The sequence below is a fragment of the Sciurus vulgaris genome (genome assembly GCF_902686455.1).
Source record: "Sciurus vulgaris genome assembly, chromosome: 5".
Taxonomy (NCBI): Eukaryota; Metazoa; Chordata; class Mammalia; order Rodentia; family Sciuridae; genus Sciurus; species Sciurus vulgaris.
Genome location: NC_136465.1, coordinates 31,301,443 through 31,328,533, shown reverse-complemented (window position 1 = coordinate 31,328,533; position 27,091 = coordinate 31,301,443). Strand labels below are relative to the sequence as shown.

Genomic DNA, 27,091 nt, shown 5'->3' with positions numbered 1-27,091 from the left:
TCTATAAAGATGAACATGGATAACTCATAGGTTTAAACGAATTGTCTGAAGTCACCAAAACAGTTGAAGGCAGAGTTTGAATAACAACTTGGATCTCTCAAATTAGTTTCAGTGCTTACTCCAACATGGCATACTGTGTCCTCTCAGAAGACTATAGTCATTTCTGGAGAATGTTTTTAACTTTTACTTTCTTGAGAAGTTTACAGAATTCAAGTCTGCAAAGAACAGACAGAAGGAATGAAGAAAGGAAGGGGACAAATGAATTGGGAACAAGTAAGAATCTACTAAGAATTCTCTGAACTTAAAAGGTACAGTCAAATCTCTAGCTGCCATTTTGGGATTTTGCTTTTTGTTTGTTTCTTTCCTCTGTTTGCATCCCCCACTTTAAAAAATTCCCATGTTACTCCATCTGAGGCAAATCTTTTAACTATGGGCTTCAGAATAGTGGTTAGAACATGTCTAAGCATCCTGGGTCCTGGGGACAGTGGAAGGAATCCAGCAATCTGGAGTTTAGTTTCCATCATCCATGAGAAGTTTCATCCATTTTTTAAGTGTGTTATGTAAATAATATTCTGTTCCACATCTACCATGAGGAGAAAAAGAATTGGATTAAGCACTGATATAGGGAAACTCTGATGCAAAAGCACAGTTTACAAGCTTGCAATTGTTAGTACCACAAGAACCCTATTTGTGAGAAAAGAAAAAGAAATGCAATCTATTTCCTACAAATAGAGTTCAGGAGAAAGCAACTGTATCTTCCCAACAGTTAAGATATTTCAGTTTTGGAAACAAAATCTTATCAAAAAATAAAAACACATGAACACTTACAATTAATGTCAGTTCTTACTTCTCAATGTACATTTTAAACAGAGGGTTGGCAAACTATATTCCATAAGCCAAATTTAGTTCACCTTTTATTTGTGTAAGTAAAGTTTTATTAAAATACATCCATGCCTGTTCATTTGTATATTGTCAAGAGAAATTTTCTCACTACTACAGTAAAGTTATGTAGCTGGGGCAGAGACCATGTGGCCTGCAAAGTCTACAATATTTTTTATTTTCTGGACCTTTATAGAAAAAATTTGCCAATCTCTATTTTAATACCAATGTTAGGTTTGTGACCCCAAAAGCTCCTGTGAGAGACAATGCAAGAACGTTTAGAGATTAAATGATTGGGTTATAAAAGATTTGACCCAATCCGTGCATTGATCCCCTCATAGGAATTATTTGCGGGTAACTGTAGGCAGTTAGGGTGTGACTGGAGGAGGTGAATCCCCTGGGGGCACACATTTGGGGCTTATATTTTGTCCTTGTTGAGCAGAGATAGCTCTCTCCCCACCCTCTCTTTCCTAGGTCTCATTTTCCCAGCTGTGTTCATCTGCCACACACTTCCACCATGATGTCCGGTCTTATCTCAGGCTCTGAGAAATGGAGTCAGTCATCCATGGACTGAGACCTCTGAAACTTTGAGGTTTCAAAATAAACTTTTCCTACTCCAATAAACTATAAAGTATTAAATAATACTCTAATTGTTCTTGTCAGGTCTTTTGGTTATAGCAGAGAAAAAGTTAACTAAAACACCCAATAATACCTAAATTCTCAATTGTAAACATCTATAGGCAACTCTAACCTAATAGTACATATTGTGGTATTTAGTATCAACGAGAACAAAAATAGAATAAAGAATATTTTTAAAATTTAATTCTTTGAGTTTCATAGTATCAAAGATCATACATAGGGCACAAGTTTTAGTCAGTTTGTGTGTTGTTGTGAGCAAAATACCTAAAAAGAACAACTTAAAAAAAGGGAAAGTTTATTTCCATGGAAGTTTCAGAGGTCTCGACCCAAAGACGGTTGACTCCAGTACTCTCTATGAGTTCAAGGTGAGGCAGCATATAATGGTGGAAGGACCCAGTGGGGGAACATGGCAGATTCAGGAGGGGATGGGCACAAGGAAGATGCACCTTTCCAGGGCATGCCCCCAGTGACTCACCTCCTCCAGCCATGTTCCATCTGCCTGCAGTTACTACCCAGCAAATTCATTCAAACTAGGATGAATTGATTAAGTCAGAACTCTCATAATCCAATCATTTCACCTCTGAATATTCTTGCATTAATGGTGGGGACACCTCATATCCAAAACATAAGAGTGTATCATGATGTGCTCTGATACTTACACTTCAAAACAAATTTTTTCTATATATGAAATAATCAGAATACTAGTAAAGATTAGCAAATTTTGGTTTGAAAATATAAAAAGGTAATAAATTGAAACTTTGACCATTGAAAATAAGTGTCAGGTTGAATTATTGATCTCTAATGAGCTGAGCACTGTAAATTATTTCATTTAACTTTCGTTTTAACTTGTTTGTACAAAGAAAAAGGTGAGGTTTTAACCTTGAAATACTTCATTAATATACAATATTTTGAAAATATTACTTCATTTCAATCCCATAAAACAGATGAACAGCAATCTTTATATTTATTAATTCTACCAAATTAATATATATATATATATACTACTAAAATAGCAGTTTCACATTCATTGGTCTCTTACATGATTAAGTTTAATATATTCATGTATCACTTTTAATTATACCCCAAGAATCTGATGGATGGGATTTAGAAGTTCTTTAAGCTAAAAATGATAAATAATAAGATAACTTAATAAAATAATAAGATAACTTACTATATCCTACTCCTGTTTAAAAACACATATGTAAATTTTAAAAATAAAAGACTGAAACTCCTGAAAAATAGCACAGCAGATAGATTTATATGAACAAACTTGACACATTTCTTCCCATGTTGTCAAAATCATTCTTGACAGACAAGCATCATAAAATAATCAATGGTAGCATTGAGTTTCTTTTTTTAAAAAGGATTAAAGTTACAATCCATTAGGTTTGTGTTTATGTAGATGACTGGAGCATAGATGACTAATATCAGAGAAGGAGAGGAATGAGTGACTCCTGCCACTCCTTGGTGTTACACTGTCTGTAATACATGGTGTTATTTTTTTCTTTAATTATTTATTTATTATTCTATTTTTTACAGACTGCATCTTGATGCATTGTACACAAATGGGGTACATCATTTTGTTTCTATGGTTATGCACAATGTAGATTCATACCATTCGTGTAATCATACATGTATACAGGATAATAATGTCTGTCTCATTCCACCATTTTTCATATTCCCCTCCCTCTCATTTCCTTCTACATAATCTAAAGTTCCTCCATTCTTCTCTCACTCCCAACCCCCCCACCCCCATTATATATCATCATCCACTTATCAGGGAAAACTTTCAGCCTTTGGTTTTTTGGGATTGTCTTATTTCCCTTAGCATGATATTCTCCAACTACATCCATTTACCTGCAAAGGCCCAAACTCAATAATCAAAAGACACAGACTGGCATATTGGATTAAAAAGAAAAACCCAACAATATGCTGCCTTCAAGAGACTCATCTCATAGAAAAAGACATCCACAGATTAAAGGTGAAAGGATGGGGAAAAAACATACCATGCACATGGACTCAGTAATAAAGCAGAGGTCTCTATTCTCAGATAAAGTGGACTTCAAACTTCAGTCAGAAGGGACAAAGAAGGACATTTCATACTTCTTAAGGGAAGCATAAGTCAGCAAGACATAACGATCATAAATATTTATGCCCCAAACAATGGAGCATCTATGTACATCAAACAAACCCTTCTCAATTTTAAGAATCAAATAGACCAAAACACAATAATAGTGGGGGACTTTAACACATCACTTTCACCACTGGATAGATCTTCCAAACAAAAACTGGACAAAGAAACTATTGAACTAAATAATACAATCAATGATATAGATTTAGTGGACATTTATAGAGTATTTCATCCATCATCAAGCAAATACACTTTCTTCTCAGCAGCTCACGGATCCTTCTCCAAAATTACATGGTGGTTTTCACTGAAAAAGAATACATATATACTAACATTTACAAATGGCAATCAACAAATTTTTACAGCCTGTCTTGTACTAGAGTCCAAATAACCTATCTCCCAAAAGTATGGCACCTCACTCTCCCTGCCTGCCCCATTGCCTTTCCAGAAATACTAAAGAGAAACTCTTTAAAAGTTATGTGGTTGTAAAACCTTAATAATCAAAATCACTTTCTTAATTGTAATCCTCCATAAATACTCTTCTTTCCTCCAAAAGAGTCCATGATATAATGAAAAATATTTGAACAGAACTGCAGTATATGTTCAAAGTCACTTAAGAAAAATATATTAAGTATGCATTATAAAAATGCCGATATAATCCAATGGGAACCAAATTAATTGAGTTATTGATTTGAAAAGAATTTTCTATCAAAAATTGTCATATTCAGAAACTAATTTTATGCCTTTAAGGAACTTCTACTATTTTCTCTCCTAAGATGTTGATGGCTAGGAAAAGCAGAATGAACTGTCACTACTACTGAGAGCATATTTGTTCAAACAATGTTTTGTTACATCTGATAAAAGGCTGTAGCTGAAGAGATTTTTATTAACTTCAAAAAGTGTCACTTTTTCCTAACAAAGACACCAGAACCACCAATTAGTTCTTCCAAATATAGTCAGTGTGCTGCGAGGGAGTTCTGCAAGTATGGAAGCAAGGGTGATGGTTACCAGTGGGGGAGGCAGTTAGGAGACCTACCTGGGAATGCTCATCAGGCAGGCTTCCCACATTGGGGGTTTAGAGTCTGTTTAACAAGCCTGACAGGACAGCAGATCATGGGCTATAGATTATTTACTCAGCATGTGATCACTAGCTTTAGCAAAAAAAGGGAAAAAAGCAAAAGAGTTTGAAGTTTAACTAAAGTTTAGAAGAGAAAGTGGGCCAAAGAGCTATTCCTGCTGTCAAAAAAGCAAAGTATGCTGCTGAAACTGTGGCAGAGGCTTAGAATCTGTGGGGCTGGATGGAAGATCTGAAGTCCTTTGAACTGCAAATGGCCCTGAGCATTATTCCACATATTTGCCTCCTCAATTGAAAGTTGGGGAAAGATTAATATTTGGCATTATTCCAAAAATGCAATGTTTTTGCAAAGTCAAACTATTTGGCAAAAAAGGATATTAGGGGAAAGAATTTGGAACAATCCTACATGCTATATACTATATAAATGCTGCTATCAACCACAGAATCAAAGGAGCAGAGAAATACTCATTTTCCTGATCACAGCTTTTAAAAAGAAAAGAGGTAGAGGGAGGCTGATAGTTCCAAAGGCCTTTGTCAGAGAAGCAAAAAAGAAAACTGTTAAAACACAGGTAGTTGAAAAGAATTCATTCAAGTTATTTCTGAAACACAGACCATGAGTTTATAACAATGTTTAACAGGATTGTTTCATACGCTGATATGCTGCTAATTGAGCTTGAGAATTTTAAAAGCATTTAAAATCATATGGCCATCTTGGGCGGGGACATACCTCAGTGGGAGAGTGTTTGCCTAGCATGTGTGAGGCCCTGGGGTTCAATCCCCAGTAACACACACCAAAAGTCAAAAAACACAAATTATATGGTCATCTCAAATATTGGTCATCTCCTTGTTAGAAAATAAGGTACTAATACTTAAATAATTCTAAACATCCCAGTTCTATCAATGTAGAACCAAGCATCTCACATAACAGTAATACACACATCTAAAATATCATATTTTTAAACTTTTGTGATTTTGATTTTTTTCAACCATAATCCCAATGCTGCATTGTCAAAATGTGTAAGCATGGAAATAGTCACTAAGTCATTATGGTGGAGTTATTAAATGTTCATAGAATATACTACCCTGGATTCCTTTGATGCTCCCATTCTAAAGGTCCCCAGATGGATAATTCTAGAATTTTCTGCATTCATACAACATGCTAAAATAAAATAATCGTTAAAAAGTAAAAGAAAAAGAGTGAAAATTATAAATAAATGATTTTCAAGAGTAACCTGATGATTGTTTTGGTTCTTCTAATAATCATCACACTTTTTTAAAACAAGTAAAAAGAAATGTCATTCTCAAACACCATGTAAACAAGATATTCTCCCAACACACATACTTACTTTAAAGATATCTCTGAACACTCCAGAAATATTAAGACCTGACTTTAAAAGCATTTATCAAAGATGAGGAATAAGTATTGGAGCAAAAGTCCCACAGACATGAAACATATCTAGGTAGTGTGCACATATAAATGTCACCAAGTAAAACATTAGAAATGAAATTCTCGGTATAAAATTCCCATTATGCTCTAATATGCTACTGTTATTTTGAACCCATTTGCTTGCTTTTCTTAGGAGGTGTACTCGTAATCACCATACTAAATAAATTCTCCAGTTGTACAAAGCACATACTACAGTTTTCAACCTAACATCTCTCTCCTCTGATTTGCAAGTCTATTAATTTGTTTAGAAAATATCTAAAGAGCTTAGCCTACTTCAGGATCTCAGAGATCCTTTCTTAGTAATTTAATTAGAATACCAGAAGAAATAAATTTCCTAAAACAAATAAAAATGAAATATCACAAGAAAAACTGAAGCAAGTTTAGGGCAGTTTTTAGTTGACTTAAGATTACTAAAATGGATCACTATTTTGACAATAACAACAAAAAAATACCAAACTTTAACATTTTGAGAACCTGATCCAAAACTATTTTCTTCAAAAATACAGTTATTTCCATTTTCCAAACATATTTCTCCTCTGTCAAAGTCTATTGTTATTTCATTGCATTGTGCACTATGAACTATTATTTTATGGATGTTTATTTTATGGATGGAACATCTTTTACATGTTCTTGCCTATCATTTGTTTTTGGTTTTTTTTTTTGTTTGTTTGTTTTTTGTTTTGTTTTATTTGGTTTGTTTTGTTTTGTTTTGTTTTGTTTTGTTACTGGGGATTGAACTCAGGGGCACTTGACCACTAAGCCACATTCCCAGCCCTATTTTATATTTTATTTAGAGAAGGGTCTCACTGAGTTGCTTAGCACCTTGTCATTGCTGAGGCTAGCTTTGAACTCGCTATCCTCCTGTCTCAGCTTCCTAAGCCTCTGGGATTACAGGCGTGCACCACCGCATTCAGCTGGTCTTTCTTGATTACCCTAAGCCATTGACCCTCTACACTTTGATTAATTAAAAAAAATTTGCCAACTCTTTCTCTACTTCTTTCATAATGATAAAAATTTTAACTAGACACATTGATACAAAGAATAAAGACTATATCATGCTATCATGCATTTTTATTTTATATGCTGATATGGCTTTATTCTGGTTATTGGAAGGTAAATAAAATTGTTAATCAGAAGGTTTCTAGATCCTTCTGAGGAAAAAAAAGTGCATATCCTTTTTCATTTCTTCCTTCATACTAGTGCCTGGAACTATCATAAACCAAGAGTTCCACACAACTGGGAGATAAGGTAAACAGAGCTTCAGTCTTCGATTAGTGTACTGACTAGTACTGATTAGTGTACTGGGTCACTTATTTGAATTTTTGTGAATGAGAGAGAAATAAATTTCTACCTTGACTTTTGTTTTTCTTTTTGAAGTACTGGGGATTGAACCCAGGGGTACTGTACCACTGAGCTACATCCCCTACTCTTTTCACTCTTCATTTAAAAATCAGGTCTCACTAAATTACTGAGGCTGGCTTCAAATTTGGGATCCTCCTGCCTTAGTCTCCCCAGTTACTGAGATTATAGGCCTATGTCATCCCCCCTGGCTTACCTTCCATCTTATTTTGGGTCACTTATTTTCCTTAGGTTTTTCTGAAATATACAGCATTTTGGCAAAGTTTGGAAGGTTGGACAACTTTTCCAACTCTCCATCTACTTGCCATGTTCTGTGTCTACATCTCTATCAATTTTTACATAACTTTCATGTGTCCCCTACAGAAGGAGTATATGGCCCTTCTCATTAGTTGAACTATGGCCAGAGAATTAGGGCACAAGTGACACTTTCTATACCCAAGCAGAAGGTTTATCCATGATTGCAGTGAGTTCCGCCTGTCTTGCACGCATACATCCCTTCATCATCATCAGAACTTCATTAGCCATGTGAAAGCTACTGCATAATCCCAGGTGTCAGAATGAAAGACACATAGAAATGGGACTTGCAGAAGTAAGTGTGTATTGAAGTAAGCCACTGGGATTTTGATTTCTTTGGGTTTTGTTTTGTTTAGCAAAAACTAAAAAATTGTACAACAAGTTAAATAATTGTAGTCATGTGAGGAATGATGCTTCATAGACTAGTTTAAGTATGCTTTGAAAAATGAGCCATGATTATTTATATATGGTAAAGTGGCAACCCCATATCATAGTAAGCAAAACTGTACATAGTACAACATAAGTTAAGATTAAAATTTGTTTTCTGAAAAAATGTCAAGGTGAAAACAATGGACTTTATCATGCATTTATTAATTTAAAATGATTTATTCAATCTTGAACTTCATCTCACAGGTTAGGATAATTGGCTTTTTGTGTGCATTTATAAAAAAACTGGTATAAATATCTGTCAATATCCTTTATATTTTAAATGGCCATTATCTCTAATAGGACTGTGTGTCACCTTTTAAGACAAAAAAAAAAAAAAACAGATAAATTATGACTCCACCCATAAAACAAGGCTAATACAAAGGGATTGTAAGTAGCATCTCATTATCAACCTATTAAAACATACAGCCCACAAATAGAGGGTAATAGTAATTTAGCATCTCTGTGACTAATATAGGGCCGAAAACCACAGGAAAACAGAGATCAAAAAATAAATAGATGACACGGTTACATTTCCTTGTTCTGCCAACGGAAAATCCTAGAAACAATGGCACCCAGTAGCCATGAGCTATCGAAGCCCTAGGTCTTGGATTCTGTAACCATTCTGAATTAACAGGAAAGAGTGTTCTCTGGGAAAATGGCAGATTCTAGGCCTGAGTAGAAAATATATAAGAGAATTCTAGAGTATCTTGTAGTGCCATAAAGTAAGGAACTCAAAAACTTAAAGCACACACACATATAACAATACGAACTGTCAAAGGGACACAGTAGACAAAGCTGGAACAATTTAAGCAACAAAATAAATAACATAGGGTAGGATTATATCCCGAAGTACAAAATAAATGTTCACAAGTTCATACTGTTGAAAACAAACAGCAAAAAGCAATGAATATCCTATGTAAAATTTCAATTTATGTAGATACCTCACCTGCAAGGAAGTGGAACAGAACTCCCCACTCCTTAAATGTGGGCTGCATATTGTGACTGCTTTCTAAGCAGTAGTGTGGAAAGGGGGAATGAACAGAGTAATTTCACATGGAAGAAACCTGCCCCACACTATTCTCAGACAGGTTATTGAAGTTAACATCAACAGGGGTTATTCATGTGGATAGCAAGTACCCCCAATGTAATGGGATGAAAATGGTATTTCATGGTTTCCTCTACATAACCCACAATCTCATTCTGAGAGAAACACCAGACAATCCCAACTGAGGGAGAGACTGACCAACAATCTTCATAACTATCAAAGGTCATCAAAAATAAGGAAAGTCTAAGAAACTTTCCTGATCAAGAGGAGAAATGACCACTAAGGTAATGTGATGCCTGAATGGAATATCAGAACAGAAAAAGAATATTGGTAAAACCTAAGGAAATCTGAATAAAGTTTAGACTTTTAAAGGACTAATGAGTCTATTGCTCCACTTAGTCTTATAAATTATCATAGTAATATGATAGTAATATGGGAAATAGATGTGAGATATGGGAATTCTGTACTACCTCAAATTTTTTCTGTTAAAACTATTCTAAAATGAAAAGTTTATTTTCAAAAGTGAATGCATCTTTAAAACTTAATTTCTTCCATTTTCCTCATTAAAATGAGAACCTTAAAAAATCTTTTCAGAATACATTAATTTTATTGCCCATCCTATAGTATCAAAGTAACTAAAATACTATCTGCATTAAATTTAGAATGCAATTTCATAATTCTAAAGGTTTTACCATCTAATAATATCTAGAGGTAATTTAAAAGTTATTATAAATTATGTAGATTAAAAGCTATTTAAAAGGAATTAGATTCTTATTCATAAGTTAAGCCTTATTCTATAAATACATGGAGTCTTAGGAAAGCTAGCTAACATTGTGTCCTTTAAATGTGGATAAAAGAGTGGGAAAATTTATCTGTGACTAAGCTGAAGAAATATCCAAATGTAACATTTTGACAGAATGGTTCTGAATATTAGAAATATCAATAAGACTGAAATTTCTAGATTTCACTCTCTTATAACCAGTTTTGCATCAAAACTCAATCCAAGTAAAAGAATGAGAAAGATAGTAGGCATAAATACAACCTAAGCTGCAATCAAGTATCCAATAACTAATTATATCATGCTGCATTAATCTTCATTCTAGGTCTTTGCTTCAAAAGCAAAACAAGAAAACATCACAGCATGAACTCTCTGAGGGATTAACTCTTTTATAATGTTTTTTAACATTAAGTCATTCTGTAAATTTTATGTAAACACACACACACACAAACACAAACACACTTTCTCCTTCTACCATATGTTAATTTCCTTTACAAATGTTATCATAGAACTTACTTTGCTGGGTGTTTTATTGATTTTCTATTTCCTCTTTGAAGCACCTGACTTACTTTACTTGTTGATGTTTTCATTGATTTTCTATTTCCTTTTGGAAATGAGATGAGAGCTTTTAAAGAGGTCATGCTACTTAGAAAAAATAAGATGTTAAGTTGCGTGATTTTCCTAGGGAATTTTACCATTAAATTTAGTATTTTTCTTTCCATAGAAGAAGTGGTTTACTTTTACTCCTTATTACACATCATTGCATTTTCTCTTCATTTTATATTCAAATTTGCTATTTACAAATTACCTTTGCAAGAAAAATGTGATCCTTGACTGGTTTAAATGCACCACCAAGTCAATTTCTATTACAGTGAACCCTCTGTGGTTTTGGGTTTACTTGTTTGTTTGGTAGTGCTGGGGATGGAACCCAGGGCCACCTTCATACCAAGCATGCACTCTATCACTGAGTTAAATCTCTGGATCTTTTCATGGTGAATTCTCAAAGTTAATAACCTAAATTTTGTACAGATATTTCAAGTCTCATAGGATATGCATGATCTTAAAATTTTGTGACAGACTGAATCATGTTGGAGACATTAATTACCCAAATAGTGCCTCTGAAAATAATTACTGGGATGACTGAAGTAACTCTCATCTTCATCATCCTAACTGGGAGAGGGAAATCTTACAACCCGCAAGCATGTGGATTTTTGCCTTAATGCAATAACTATCTGAGTAAGAAAACAATCTGGGTTCCCGAGTTTTCAAAAAAAATACAGTTATGTTACCTACATGGAATTCAATCACCTGAAGGTCATTCATCACCAGTCAAATACACTGGAGACAGTTGCTTTATTTTTGAAAGGAGTATATAAGGGACATGATAGAAAATCATCCTCTAGAATTGCCCTATCCAATTCAGCAGCCATTAGATGCATGCAGCTATTGAATGCTTAAAATATCCCTAATACTAATTAAGACATTCCATAAATATAAAATATACTCTATTATCAAAGAAAGGAATATAATGTAACACGAATAATTGTAATTCTGTATTATATGTTGAAATAATTCTTTGACTATAAGGAATTAAACAAAACATATTAAAATTATATGGTACCTGTATGTACACTTGTGTGTGTGTGTGTGTGTGTTTGTATGTACGCATGTGTGGGGCATGTGTGGGTGTGTGTGTTTGTGTGTGTGTATGTGTGCGTGTGTGTATATATATATTTGTATATATGAAACCACATATACAAGGTACCACATCATACATTCATACATGCCTAGTATGTATATATATATATATATATAAAGTGTGTGCTGAAATTATTACATTGTACCTGTTTCTTTTTATATATAAATATATACATTATATTTCTATTGAGTAGAGTTGTTCTAGAGTCTCTAAGCTCTATTCCTATAAAAGATCTTTGGAATATAATGTGTCTGGACTATCTTAGCTCAGATTCCTATAGAAATGACTTTATCAAATAAAAATTTAGTGCTCTACCCTTGAATTTTATGAGGTACAATATGACAAAATGTTAAATCTCAAAATAGACAATTATGAGCTTGTGCTATACAACATCATTAGTAAAGCCTATTCCCCTGAAACCTGAAAACCTCAGAGATTTTGAACAAAAAAAGAGAGCTTTTATGAAAGAACCATGCAAGCTTTTTAGAAGGTAGACTATCTTGGGAGATCTGCCCTGCAATCTTCTTTAAATACACACAAAGATTTCCCATGCTCCATTGCTTCTCTGGCTGTTTTTAAAACTTATGTTCTTATTGTAACACAGAAGTGCTGAGTCCAAGCTTCATATTTGATCAATGAAAACATAAAACTTAAAAATTTATTTATAAGAACTTCACATTCATTGGCAGAGAGTACCATATGATGTGTGACTTAATATGATCTATAATATGGGAAAGTTCTCAAACACTTACTTGAGGACTTGAGTTTAGCATATAGAAGATCATTACTGTAGGGAAAAACTCTGGGTATATTATACATGCCTAGAAAATAAGCAGAGAGATTTCTAAGTCTTAGAAGAATATTCAAAACCAAAGATTCCAACTAGAGACCTGTTTTGTCAGCTTTTCAGCAGGTGGTAAAACCAACATATAGCAATATTCAGGCATTCAGACATGGTACGGAAGAACAAGAGCATAATTTTGAAAAGGCAGCTGTGACCTAGCAGCAGATGGTCAGTCTGCCTACAGTCTGCTTAGGGGTAGAGCAGGAAGCAAGCAACAGGAAGACAGCAGAGGGACCAAGCCAGCAGGAGTAGTATAGGGTTTTATTTGTTTATAGGTTTTTGTTACACTGGGGGAGGGAGAATTTGGGTATTTGTTCTTTAATCAAGATGGAATATCTCAGGCTACATTCAACAAAAATCATTGCATAGCAGAAGGAATTTTGCAATAAGAAACTAAATAAAACTTGCAGTATTATACTTATAAGGGGATGTTCATTTATTTCTCAATGTTATATGCCTGCTATTGGTTTTTACTTCTGAAATCTAAATTCAGTCTTAAATTTCTTGCCACTAAAGAAAAAGGCAGTTAATATATATTAACTTAATACATAGTTAATATATTACCCACATTTGCTATGGACCTCAAGATTAAGAACCAGAACACTTACTCCTACACATTACTTACTAAACACAACATGCTCTATAATATCATTTCCCAACAACAGCATATTTCAAAGTTTAGCTGTTAAGGAACAATGCTTCTGCAAGGAATGTCTCTGCATTTGAGGCAGTGAATGATGTTAAAAGACTAAAAATAGTGTAGATTTTGAGTCTTAAAACAAAGACAAAACCAAACTGCCAACTTTCCTTTTAATTCCCTCTCAATCACAAAGTCAATAAAGTTTCTAATACTAATCTAGTGCCTTTTGTACCATGTATTTGATTAACATGATGCTTTGGGATTTTTTTCCCCTACTGATCTCTTATCTTTTATACAACTATAAGTTAATTTCCCCAAAAGAGTTGTGTCATGATGCCACAGAAGCACTACAATACGCTTCTCTGCTGGCAGTGATCTGGTTGACTAGTCAACCTAAGGAATTAGAGCAAATAGCATCCAGAGAGCTCTCAATGCCAGTTGGAAAACTTTGTGTTTTAAAGTCTTTCATAATAACTGTTACTCAGCTTTTTGTCACTGTGAACTAAATATCCAACAAGAAAAAAATCAGAGGAAGAAAAGTTTACTTGGGCTCACAATTTCAGAGTTTTAGTCCATGGTGGGCCAACTCCATTGCTCTGGGCCTAAGCTACGGCTGAACATCATGGCACTGGGGCATGGTGGAGAAGCACCACTCCATTCATGGTAGCCAGTAAGAAAAGAGAGGGAAAGGAGGGAAGGTGCAACAGAGAAGATGCACCTTTCCGGAGCACACCCCCAGTGACCTACCTCTTCCAACCATGCCTGACCTGCCCATAGTTGACACCTATTTAGTCCATTCAAACTAGGATGGACTGATTAGGTTATAGCTCTCAGAATCCAATCATTTCACCTCTCAATATTTCTGAATCAACACAGGATGTGGGATACCTAACATCAAAATCATAATAATAATGAAGAAAAAATTTACTGTATAATCACTTTTATTTTTCTACAATGAGAAAATAGCAATACATTTTCACAAATATTACATTCTTCTAAGACAAGCAGTAATGGAAAGAGAAATGGAAGTTTGCCTTTGGGGTGCAAGGTGTATGTAGTGCCCTACATCATCAGAAAATGTCTTCCTTAATGGAATCTAAGCATTGCCTAATGGAAAGAGAAGGGGTTTTGCTTTATGGTCCTCCATCCTATATATTTTCTTTACCTTGAAAATAAGCCTTTAAAATGTTCAGAAATAGGAGTTCAGTTTGAAAGATAATACACAGGCCTGAGTAAGTCAGTCAATATATGTCATTACATTTTTTTGTCCGAATTCTTAACATTCCAGCCCTCTCAGCTTTCCCTACTGAAAATAATGTCAGGAACTTCATTTCAAATAAATAAATAGAGGATTGGTTTGAAACACACATAACTTTATTCCATATGAGCACTATTAACAAAGAAGTCATCTGCTGACTTGAATAAATCAGTCTTAAATCATTAACACTAAAGAAAAAAATTCAATAGCAGAATGCTTGCCCTAAAGGTAGTACATTCAGCTTAAAGGTGCTAAAGACCTCTCTAATAATTCCAAATAATTCCCAAATCTCTATTGTATATTAAAAAATGAAGAGACTATTATAAATGATATTTAATCAATTTGTTTTGCAAACAATTCATTTAAGATCTTTAAAGATCACACAAAGAAAAATATTACTTTCATTTTACTCCATAACACTTGGCAATTCATTTTGATATATACTCATTCCTAACCAAAGCAATAAAAATGCATCTGAAACTAGTTGTCTATCAGAGCAGTTACAAACCTCTAAGAGACAAACTACCAGTTTTCTAAATATCAGAAATAATCTTCCATCAAAGGGCCTCAAAGTCTACAGTATGAAGTATATTCTGATGTTAAAATCCACTTTGAGATGCAAAGACTGAGTTTGTATTCTGGGTTGAATCATTTCAGGCTTAAGAAAAACTTCCATATTTGTGAGCAGGCATATTCTGAATCAGACATTAGTCTTCTGATACTGAAGTTAGGCTACTGAGGAACATGGAGATTTCCTGTCAGTCTCATGGGTAAAGGAAATTTCACAGTTCTTTTGCCAATTACCTCTTAGAAGCATAGTGTATTACTTCAGTATTACACAGGAGCTGGGGAGGGGTACAAAATCTAGCTTAACATATCTCACCTATTTTACATAATAGAATATTGAAGTCAAAGGATTACATTTAGGGCAAGAGTTCACAATTCATCGAGGGCAAGGACCTCACAATTTGTAAAAAGCCAGTACTTCTAAAGACTAATTCATAATGCCACCAAAAAAAAAAAAAAAAAAAAAAAACAGGAATTAGCTGCACAACAGTTATGAAATGGAAATACACAGAACCAACACATGCTTCTTCAACCAGGATATCATGGATGTGGTCACAGAGACGGTTATTCAAATCCTTCCTTATATATGGCAGCAGTGGGTTCCTTGAATCACTAAGTCACAGTATAAACCCATATACTAAAAGATCATCAAGATGATGTAATAGGAGGCTATATTAACCTACTCCATACTATGCTCCTTCTATATACTTTTCAATTTGTCCGTTTTATTAAAAATCAAATTATAAACAACCAAAAGAGACTGCTTAGTTGCGCTGCCTTCTGGTAGCAATATAAAATATAAATTTGGGAGGAATTTTGTCACCTCTGGAGTGTTTGTCAGCTAATTTACATTTCTTGATATAATTTTAAGTTTACAAATCATAATTGTACATGTTTATGGGATACAACATGAGGTTTTGATATTCATATGAGATGACTAAATCAAGCTAATATCATCACAGAAAGGGAAATCTAGGACTTTGTCATTGAGAATGTACACTGTTAGTGGGAATTCCAGCCATTATGGAAAATGGTATGGCAGTTCTTCAAAAAATTAAAAATAGAACTATCATTTGATCCAACATTCTGACTTCTGGTTACATGTACAAAGAAAAGAAAATCAGTATGTTGGAATAGCTCCACCTGTGTTCACTGAGTATTATTCACAATAGGCAAGATAAGAATCAATGAGCATCTATCAACAGATGAAAATATCAAAAAAGTGGTATATGTACATGTGAAATACTATCCAGCTTTTAAAAGGAAAGGAATTTCTGTCATTTGCAATAATGCAAGTGAACTTGGAGGACATCCTAATAAGCTGTATTTTATTTTAGCTCCATCTTGATGAAGGTTAACAATAGACTACCTTGTGGAATTCAGTTCTTAAAGAAACAGAAATAAGGAGTGCAAGTTTGCTGTCATATCAGGAAAAAAAAAAAAAAAGATTCAGCTCCAGAGGACTTTCTGTGAATATAACTTGTTCCATTATGTATTTTCCCTATTTGCTGAAAAAATATTATTTTAAAAAGGCAATAAAATCCAACAATTATTCCCCTTTTCTCAAATCATTATTACAAATAGTAAAGTCTAAATTTCCCCACAGTTAAAATTAGATGTGGATTCAAATTAATGTGTTCTAGATTTGATGCAGCCATGGTCCAAAGTCACTCAACCTATTTGACCTCAATTTTCTTATCTGCAAAGCAGTAGTGATAGGCTATTGAAGGCAAAGATCACTTTTGCAACTGCAACACATAACTGCAACAATGAATATGATACATCCATTTATTTATTTGATGATCATGAGTTTAAAAAAAAAAGCCTATCATGTCCTTGGTGCTGTCATAGTGAATTAATAAATGAGGTTTTTCAAGGGAAATTCTCCCTTGCTGTGGGGAGGGCAAATATCACATTCTAAAATTAAAATGCTCACTACTTATTGTCTCTCTGGGTTTTGATCTTCAAATCAAATAGCAAAACGATCCTTGTCCATTAAGAAATAACCACCTACAGTACTTGCTCCTATGGCCCTTATTAATGTATCACTACAGGGGATATATTAAGATCTGAATTATTTTGACATTTACAATAAGGTTTGTGCTCATAAACACAAAGCCACACCATATTAAAACTTATTAGCATATTATAACTGATTAGATGCTCACAATGTGCAAAGGCAGTTGGTCCTGCAACTCCCTTGGGAAACAAAATCTAAACTCAATAAAAGCAATAATCTCAAATCACAGAAATGCCATTAAAGTATGTCCTTGGCTTTACAGAACTAATTTAAGAGAAAATATGATAATAAAAAGAAAAATATTCAATTGAAGTCATTCGTAGGCCATTCATCAACACTGGACCACATAGCCAATTTGCCTCATTAGTTCTACAAGATAGTTCAAGACCCACTGACTGAAGTATTCAAACAAAGAGACTCAGGATCACCAGGAAACTTCACAACGCATATGAATGTGTGTTTTTCCTCTGACAGTAGGTCACTTCTTCTTGGCTTAATACAGATGTATGGAGTTCCTGCTGTGATGGGTCTCCCTGAGCATCTGATTGTCCTCCACTGGGAGGGCTGGGAGCAGGCGGTCAGTCGGCCCTACCTATCCTGGTCTGACCTTGTTGGAGAGTGTCCCCTTCCCTTGTCACTGGTCGAGAAGAGCAAGGGGGCTTAAGACTCCAACATCTGGCGCCCAACATCGGGCCCCTCAAGGCTGATCTGCAGCCAAAGCGAAGAGGCAGTTTCGAAACCGAAAGTACCCGCAGATCAGGCCAAGCGAGTTCCGAGTTCTACCATCTTAGATCTACATGCTCAACTTGATTCCTTGGCTGCTTCATCCTGCAAGATCATCGTGGTTTGGATCTGCTAAAGGCAAAGGAAGGAGGGCTTGCCTGTTACGTGGTGAAGAGTGCTGTTTCTACGCCAACTGCTCTGGCATTGTACAAGATTAAATCAAAAACCTACAAGAAGATCTGGAACGCCATAGGAGCGAACTCCACTCAAATTTCCTCTGGACTGGGTTACATGGGTGTCTCCCCTACCTCCTCCAACTTAGGGGACTGCTAATCACCATTATCCTTGTGTTCACCTTTGGGCCTTGCATAATCAATAAGCTTATCCATTTACTGAAAAGCCAGGCTAAGTCTGTGCAACTCATGGTGGTCCGACAGCATTATATCGCCCTTCATAATGATGATTGGGAGCCCTATAGGATCATGGATCACTCGTATCAGGACACTGGGGTCTAAGTGTCTCTCCCTTAAGCCCTGTTCCTCCTGAGGGGCCTGCCTGAAGTGCTAAGGTGGTAGTCAATGACAGGTAAGATCCTCAGAGGAGGACAACCTAAGACAGGCACACCTTCGAGTAAGGCGGACCTCCAAACTGCTAGGTTGATGTTCCATGATGGGTAAGACCCTCCCAGGGGCAACCTAAGACAGACACACCCTTAATATAAAACAAAAAAGGGGTATATGGTGGGACTAATGAGACGTTAACTAACTCAGGCTGACTCCTTACTCCCTGGCGAGTGAGCAAAATCAAGGCTCAAAGGCGGTTTCAAAGGTTCATGATGATAAACCAGACCACCGTCAGGGATTGGTTAACAACAGTTCCCCGAATGTGATCAGCTCGTGCTTGCCATATAGTCCTATGGGACTCTCTCCTGTGTGAACCCCCCCTGCCTTGCTGATCTTTAAGCTGATTGGTTCCCGCCTAGCCCCCACCCTACATAAAAGCTGTGTGACTTCCTCAATGAACGAGTTCCTGCTGTGAAAAAAAAAAAAATACAGATGTATAAGTACATATATATGTGTGAGTAAATATATGTATGTATATTTATATATATATGTATGTGTGTATATACACATGATAAAGAGATGAATAATTTAGCTCTTTATTATGAAGATGTAAAAGAACACAAGTGACTACCAAAACTATGTTTTATAAACAACAGAACCCTAAATTCCAGTGCTAACTGTTGTTTGGGTTTCTAGAATTCTATTTATTAAGGTTAAGTATTTTCAAATAATATATTAAACGTAAGAATCTTCACACAATAACCATGATTTACTAGTTACTAGGTACTGAGAACTCTTAAAAGCACTAGTATGTTTAAACTTATTTAATTTTCACATCCTTATGAGAAAAAATGAGATTATTATTTCCATTTTGCAGGTAAAGAAACCAAGGTAAAAGAAATCAACAAACTTACCCCAGAGGTGACAAACTGATGTTCAAATTTAAAAGTTTTGGCATAGAATTCATTCAACCCACCATAGTAACCTGCATCTTTGTACCCTCCAACAGACTATACAGTCTAGTATAGTATACTAGACTATACTAAGCAAAGAAATTCATTGATCTCTCCCAGAACCTAAATGAAAAGGCCAAATTTGAAGGACAAAAGATTCTTTAATGACAAATACTGTAAAACCTGTCCTTCTAACATTGGGGTATTAGCTTGCTAGGTTGCCATAACAAAGTACCAAAGACTGGGTGGCTTAAACAACACATTCATTTTCTCACAGATCTGAAGGCCTGCAGGCCACAATCAAGGTGTCAGCAGAGTTGGTTTCTAAGGCTTTTTTCCTTGGCATAGAGAAGGCCACCTCCTCTCCCTGTCTTCACAAGGTCCTTTCTTATTTCCTCTTACAAAGAAACAAGTCACTTGGATTAAGATCCAACCTAATGAATTCACTTAATCTTTATTACATTTTGAATACCCTGTCTCTGAATACAGTCCATCCTGATATAATGGGAGTCATGTCTTCAATATATAAATATCATGAAGACATAATTTAGATCACAATCAACTATTTTTGTTAATTTTCATGAGAATCTATGCAGGAAACAAAACTGAGCAAAGCTTCTACAAAGGTTGAATTTTTTCAAACATCCTATAATTAGAATGGAAGTAAGACTAGTAATTACAGTGATACTTATCAGACATTTACAAGATCATAGTTCTGTACTAAACACTCATGTAAGGATCATGATTTTAGTTCACATTAGTGTCGTTGTTCTTTCAGACTGTCCAAGTGGGTAATTTTCTGCTTGGTGCCATGGGAAATGCGAAGAAATAGAATCTGAGACCTCTAGGTATTTAAAATATTATTGGAAAGAAAAGGAAAAAATGCATGTAAACCACTAACATAAAAGCACAAAGCAGCATTACAATTGATGCCAAAGAGAGTTTATAACTACAAATAAGTGAGATAAAGGAGACAAAATCTGAACCCAGAATAGAAAATGAGTTTTAAAGCAAACACCATGGACTGGGAAGGTTTTGGGAGGGATCCAACTTGACTTAGGGCTGAGGTTAGACAAGACTGAAGTGGCAAAGAAAAAATGAAGCATTTCAAGGAAGCAGAGCTTAGAGGACTGAACAAAGAGTAGTGAAAAAAGGGTTTTTTACATACAGATTCTATAGAAATGTGATAGAAATTGGTTAAAAGAGTAGACTGGAAAGATTGTATACATTATCTCTGTCACCAGAACTTTTAAGGCAAATATTATTATAATCATTAAATTATGGATGAGAAAAGTTTGATCAAAAAGTCTATAAATTATCAAGAGTGTAATAAGTAGGTAATAAATAACACAACATAGATTTGGGAGACCTGGACTTTTAAGCTTCAAAAAATTTAAAGCAAAATTTGATTATTAGGAATAATACACCCTTTTTTTTTATTGTAAACAAATGGGATACATGTTGTTTCTCTGTTTGTACATGGTGTAAAGGCATACCATTTGTGTAATCATAAATTTACATAGAGTAATGTTGTTTGATTCATTCTGTTATTTTTTCCCTTCCCCCCACCACTCCCACACCTCAATACCCTCTATACAGTACTTCCTTCCTCCATACTTGCCCCCCTCCCTAACCCTAACTCTAACCCTAACACTAACCCTTCCCTCCCCCCCATTATGTGTCATCCTCCACCTATTAGCAATATCATTCGTCCTTTGGCTTTTTGAGATTGGCTTATCTCACTTAGCATGATATTCTCCAATTTCATCCATTTGCCTGCAAATGCCATAATTTTATCATTCTTTATGGCTGAGTAATATTCCATTGTATATATATATACCACAGTTTCTTTATCCACTCATCAATTGAAGGGCATCTAGGTTGGTTCCACAGTCTGGCTATTGTGAATTGAGCAGCTATGAACATTGATGTGGCTGTATCTCTGTAGTATGCTGATTTTAAGTCCTTTGGGTATAGGCCAAGGAGTGGGATAGCTGGGTCAAATGAAGGGTCCATTCCAAGTTTTCTAAGGAATCTCCACACTGCTTTCCAGAGTGGCTGCACTAATTTGCAGCCCCAGCAGCAATGTATGAGTGTACCTTTCTCCCCACATCCTCGCCAACACCTGTTGTTGCTACTATTCTTGATAATCGCCATTCTAATTGGGGTGAGATGGATTCTTAGGGTGGTTTTGATTTGCATTTCTCTTATTACTAGAGATGTTGAACATTTTTCCATATGTTTGTTGATTGCTTGTAGATCTTCTTCTGTGAAGTGTCTATTCATTTCCTTAGCCCATTTGTCGACTGGATTATTTGAATTCTTGGAGTAGAGTTTTTTGAGTTCTTTATAGATTCTGGAGATTAGTGCTCTATCTGAAGTATGACTGGCAAAGATATTCTCCCACTTTGTAAGCTCTTTCTTCACATTGCTGATAGTTTCCTTTGCTGAGAGAAAGCTTTTTAGTTTGAATCTATCCAAGTTATTGATTCTTGCTTTTATTTCTTGTGCTATGGGAGTCCTGTTAAGGAAGTCTGGTCCTAAGCCGACATGTTGAAGATCTGGACCTACTTTTTCTTCTATAATCTGCAGAGTCTCTGGTCTGATTCCGAGGTCCTTAATCCATTTTTAGTTTAGTTTCGTGCATGGTGAGAGTTATGGGTTTAGTTTCATTCTGTTGCATATGGATTTCCAATTCTCCCAGCACCATTTGTTGAAGAGGCTATCTTTTCTCCATTGCATATTTTTGGCACCTTTGTCTAGTATGAGAAAATTGTATTTACTTGGGTTTGTGTCCGTGTCCTCTATTCTGTACCATTGATCTACCTGTCTATTTTGGTACCAATACCATGCCGTTTTTGTTACTATTGCTTTGTAGTAGAGTTGAAGATCTGGTATTGCAATACCCCCTGTTTCACTCTTCCTGCTAAGGATTGCTTTAGCTATTCTGGGTTTCTTATTCTTCCAGATGAATTTCATAATTGCTTGCTCTATTTCTGTAAGGTACGCCATTGGGATTTTAATTGGAATTGCATTGAATTTGTATAGCACTTTAGGTAGTATGGCCATTTTGACAATATTAATTCTTCCTATCCAAGAACATGGAAGATCTTTCCATCTTCTAAGGTGTTCTTTAATTTCTTTCTTTAGTGTTGTATAGTTCTCATTGTAGAGGTCTTTCACCTCTTTTGTGAGATTGATTCCCAAGTATTTTATTTTTTTCGAGGCTATTGTGAATGGGGTAGTTTTCCTAATTTCTCTTTCTGAAGATTCATCACTTATGTATAAAAATGTGTTGGATTTATGGGCATTGATCTTGTAACCTGCTACTTTACTGAATTCACTTATGAGTTCTAAGAGTTTTCTGGTGGAATTTCCAGGTTCCTCTAAATATATAATCATGTCATCAGCGAACAGGGATAGTTTGAGTTCTTCTTTTCCAATTCGTATCCCTTTAATTTCTTTGGTTCGTCTAATTGCTCTGGCCAGAGTCTCAAGAAAGATGTTGAATACAAGTGGTGAAAGAGGGCATCCCTGCCTTGTTTCAGTTTTTAGGGGGAATGCTTTCAGTTTTTCACCATTTAGAAAGATATTAGGAATGGGCTTAGCATAAATGGCCTTTACAATGTTAAGGAATGTTCCCACTATCCCTATTTTTTCTAGTGTTTTGAGCATGAAGGGGTGCTGTATTTTATCAAATGCTTTTTCTGCATCGATTGAAATAATCATGTGATTCTTGACTTTAAGTCTATTTATATGGTGAATTACATTTATTGATTTCCTGATGTTGAACCAACCTTTCATCCCTGGGATGAAACCCACTTGATCATGGTGCACTATCTTTTTAATATGTTTTTGTATGCGATTTGCTAAAATTTTGTTGAGAATTTTTGCATAGATGTTCATTAAGGATATTGGTCTGAAATTTACTTTCCTTGATGAGTCTCTGTCTGGTTTAGGTATCAGTGTGATATTGGCTTCATAGAATGAGTTTGGGAGGGTTCCCTCCTCTTCTATTTTATGCAATACTTTGAGAAGTATTGGAATGAGCTCTTCTTTAAAGGTTTTGTAGAACTCGGCTAAGAACCCATCTGGTCCCGGACTTTTCTTTGTTGGTAGGCTTTTGATGACTTCTATTTCAGTACTTGAAATTGGTCTATTTAAATTGTTTATGTCCTCCTCCTTCAGTTTAGGCAATTCATATGTCTCTAGAAACCTGTTGATGTCTTTGAAATTTTCTGTTTTGTTGGAGTATAGATTTTCAAAATAGTTTCTAATTATGTTTTGTATTTCAATCCTGTCTGTTGTGATATTTCCTTGTTCATTCCGAATTTTAGTGATTTGGGTTTTCTCTCATCTTCTCTTTGTTAGTGTGGCTAAAGGTTTATCAATTTTGTTTATTTTTTCGAAGAACCAACTATTTATTTTGTCAATGTTTTGTATTGTTTCTTTTGTTTCAATTTCATTGATTTCAGCTCTGAGTTTAACTATTTCCTGTCTTCTACTACTTTTGGTCCTGTTCTGTTCTTCTTTTTCTAGGGCTTTGAGCTGTAGTGTTAGGTCGTTTATTTGTTGAGTTTTACGTCTTTTATTAAATGCGCTCCATGAAATAAATTTCCCTCTAAGTACTGCTTTCATAGTGTCCCAGGGATTTTGATATGATGTTTCCTTGTTCTCATTTACCTCTAAGAATTTTTTAATTTCCTTCCTAATATCTTCTGTTATCCATTCATCATATAATAGCATATTGTTTAATCTCCAGATGTTGGAATAGTTTCTGTGTTTTACTCTTTCATTTATTTCTAACTTCAATCCATTATGATCTGATAGAATACATGCTAGTGTCTCTATCTTCTTGTATTTGCTAACATTAGCTTTGTGGCATAATATATGGTCTATTTTAGAGAAGGATCCATGTGCTGCTGAGAAGAAAGTGTATTCGCTCTTGGTTGGATGGTATATTCTATAAATGTCCATTAAGTCTAAATTATTGATTGTGTTATTGAGATCTATGGTTTCTTTGTTCAATTTTTGTCTGGAAGATCTGTCCAGTGGTGAGAGAGGTGTGTTAAAATCACCTAGTGTTATTGTGTTATGGTCTATTTGGTTTCTGAAATTGAGAAGGATTTGTTTGACATACATGGATGAGCCACTGTTTGGGGCATAGATGTTTATGATTGTTATATCTTGCTGATTTATGCTTCCCTTAAGCAGTATGAAATGACCTTCTTTATCTCTTCTGACTAACTTTGGCTTGAAGTCCACATTATCGGAAATGAGGATGGATACTCCAGCTTTTTTGCTGAGTCCATGTGCATGGTATGTTTTTCCCCATCCTTTCACCTTTAGTCTATGGGTATCTTTTTCTAAGAGGTGAGTCTCTTGTAGGCAACATATTGTTGGATCTTTCTTTTTAATCCAATCTGCCAGTCTAGGTCTTTGATTGATGAATTCAGGCCATTAACATTCAGGGTTATTATTGAGATATGATTTGGTTTCCCAGTCATTTGGTTCATTTTTTAAATTTTATTTATTTATTTGTTTGACACAACTTGTTTCCTCCTTTATTTGACAATTCCTTTAGGATAATTCCTCCCTTTGCTGATTTGCTTCTTTGTTTTTCATCTCTTCCTCATGGAATATTTTGCTGAGAATGTTCTGTAATGCTGGCTTTCTTTTTGTAAATTCTTTTAGCTTTTCTTTATTATGGAAGGATTTTATTTCATCATCAAATTTGAAGGTAAGCTTTGCTGGGTATAAGATTCTTGGTTGGCATCCATTTTCTTTCAGGGCTTGAAAAATGTTGTTCCAGGCCCTTCTAGCTTTTAGGGTCTGGATTGAAAAATTTGCTTATATCCGTATTGGTTTCCCCCTGAATGTAATTTGGTTCTTTTCTCTCACAGCCTTTAAAATTCTGTCTTTATTTTGTATGTTAGGTATTTTCATTATAATGTGCCTTGGTGTGGGTCTGTTGTAATTTTGTGTATTTGGAGTCCTATAAGCCTCTTGAACTTGATTTTCCATTTCATTCTTCAGATTTGGGAAATTTTCTGATATTATTTCATTGAATAAATTGTTCATTCCTTTGGCTTGCTTCTCTAGGCCTTCCTCAATCCCAATAATTCTTAAATTTGGCCTTTTCATGATATCCCATAGTTCTTGTAGATTCTGTTCATGATTTCTTACCATCTTCTCTGTTTGTTCAACTTTGTTTTCAAGGTTAAATATTTTGTCTTCAATGTCTGAGGTTCTGTCTTCCAGGTGTTCTATCCTATTGGATATGCTTTCTATGGAGTTCTTTATTTGGTTTATTGTTTCCTTCATGTCAAGGATTTCTGTTTGTTTTTTTTCAATATCTCTAACTCTTTATTGAAATGATCTTTTGCTTCCTGTATTTGCTCTTTTAACTGTCGATTGGTGCGATCATTCAATGCTTCCATTTGCTCTTTCATCTCATCATTCAGTGCATGCATTTGCTCTTTCATCTCATCGTTTGCTTCTCTGATCATTTTAATTATGTACATTCTGAACTCCTTTTCTGTCATTTCTTCTGCCATGCTGTCATTGGGTTTTATTGATGTAACATCTAGATTTGTTTGCAGCATTTTCTTTCCTTGTTTTCTCATATTGTTCAGGTATCAGTGGACCGCTGAGATATTGCAGATTTCCTCTATTGACTTACAATGTCCATGAAGATTTCTATATATATATCCCCCCTTAGCCTTCAGTAGGCTGAAGTCTTGGAGGAAGTTGATAATGCGGTGCTCCACAAGGAAGCTGCCTCTCTAGGAGTGGTGGCCTTCAGGTGGGGTATAATCCCTGCTAGTGGGAGAGGTGCCTCCACTTGTTGACCAATGGTCATCCAAAGGGGACCTAGGCTGCGGGCTGAGGCAAGGACTATTTGGGCCTGAGTCTCTGGTTTTACCGTCCTTGTGGGGAAACCTCACCTGGCAGGGAAGACTCACCCAGTGGGGAGGTCTCGCTGGTCAGTTCCCTCCTAGAGGTTCCCCTCAATTTACAGCTACCGCCTGGGCTGGGCTGCCTTCCTCTGCAAAGTTCCCAGGGGCCCGGCCCTACCTCCTGGGCCTGGGAGCCTCACCCTTCGCAGATGAATCTCCTTAGGCTGCCCCTCCTCAGAGAATCTGCCCGCAGGCCTGGAACCTTCGCTCCGCCCTAAGCCTGTCTCTGTGCAGCTCTTCCACCAAGAAGCCTCCTAGATCCTGGGACCTTGCTCTGCACCTAATCGCCTGGCTATGCGGCCCCTCCTCTGAGCAGCCACCTGGGGCCCCGTACAATCGCTCTGAGTCCCAGGGACCCGCCACACGCCTCTTCCTCCAGACAGCCGCCCAGTATTCCGGTGCGGTCACTAGGAGTCCAAGAAACTCACTGCGTGCCTCCTCCTCCCACCAACCACCCGTAGCCCGGGGCAATCAATCACTCCGAGTCGAAGTGACCCTCCCCGTTCCTCCTCCTTCTCCAGATAACCCCCCGGGTGTTCAGGAGCGGTCGCTCTGAGTGGCTCTGAATCCACGTGACCCGCAGCACAGGTCCTCTGGGCAACCGTCCGGAGCTCTGGTGCGGCCACTCAAGACCAAGCGACCCATCACGCTTCTCCTCCAGGCAGCCCCCCTGTGTTCAGGCGCTGTCACTTTAAGTCCAAACTACTCACCACTCGCCTTCTCCTCTGAGCAGCCACCTGGAGCTCTAATGTAGTCACTGCGAGTCCAAACGACCCGCCGCGCTCCTCCTCC

At 36.0% G+C, this 27,091-nt stretch overlaps 2 long non-coding RNA genes across 4 annotated transcripts in view; both read right to left on the bottom strand.

Annotated features, from left to right (window-relative positions):
• Nucleotides 1–5,636, bottom strand: part of LOC306661811 — a 49,657-nt gene extending 44,021 nt beyond the window's left edge. Inside the window, exon 1 of the long non-coding RNA XR_013763965.1 lies at nt 4,683–5,636. This is a non-coding gene — a long non-coding RNA (uncharacterized lncRNA). The remainder of the gene's footprint in view (nt 1–4,682) is intronic.
• The window catches only part of LOC306661810, a 167,301-nt gene that overhangs the window by 76,172 nt on the left and 64,038 nt on the right, over nt 1–27,091 (bottom strand). The gene's annotated exons all lie outside the window — the stretch shown is intronic.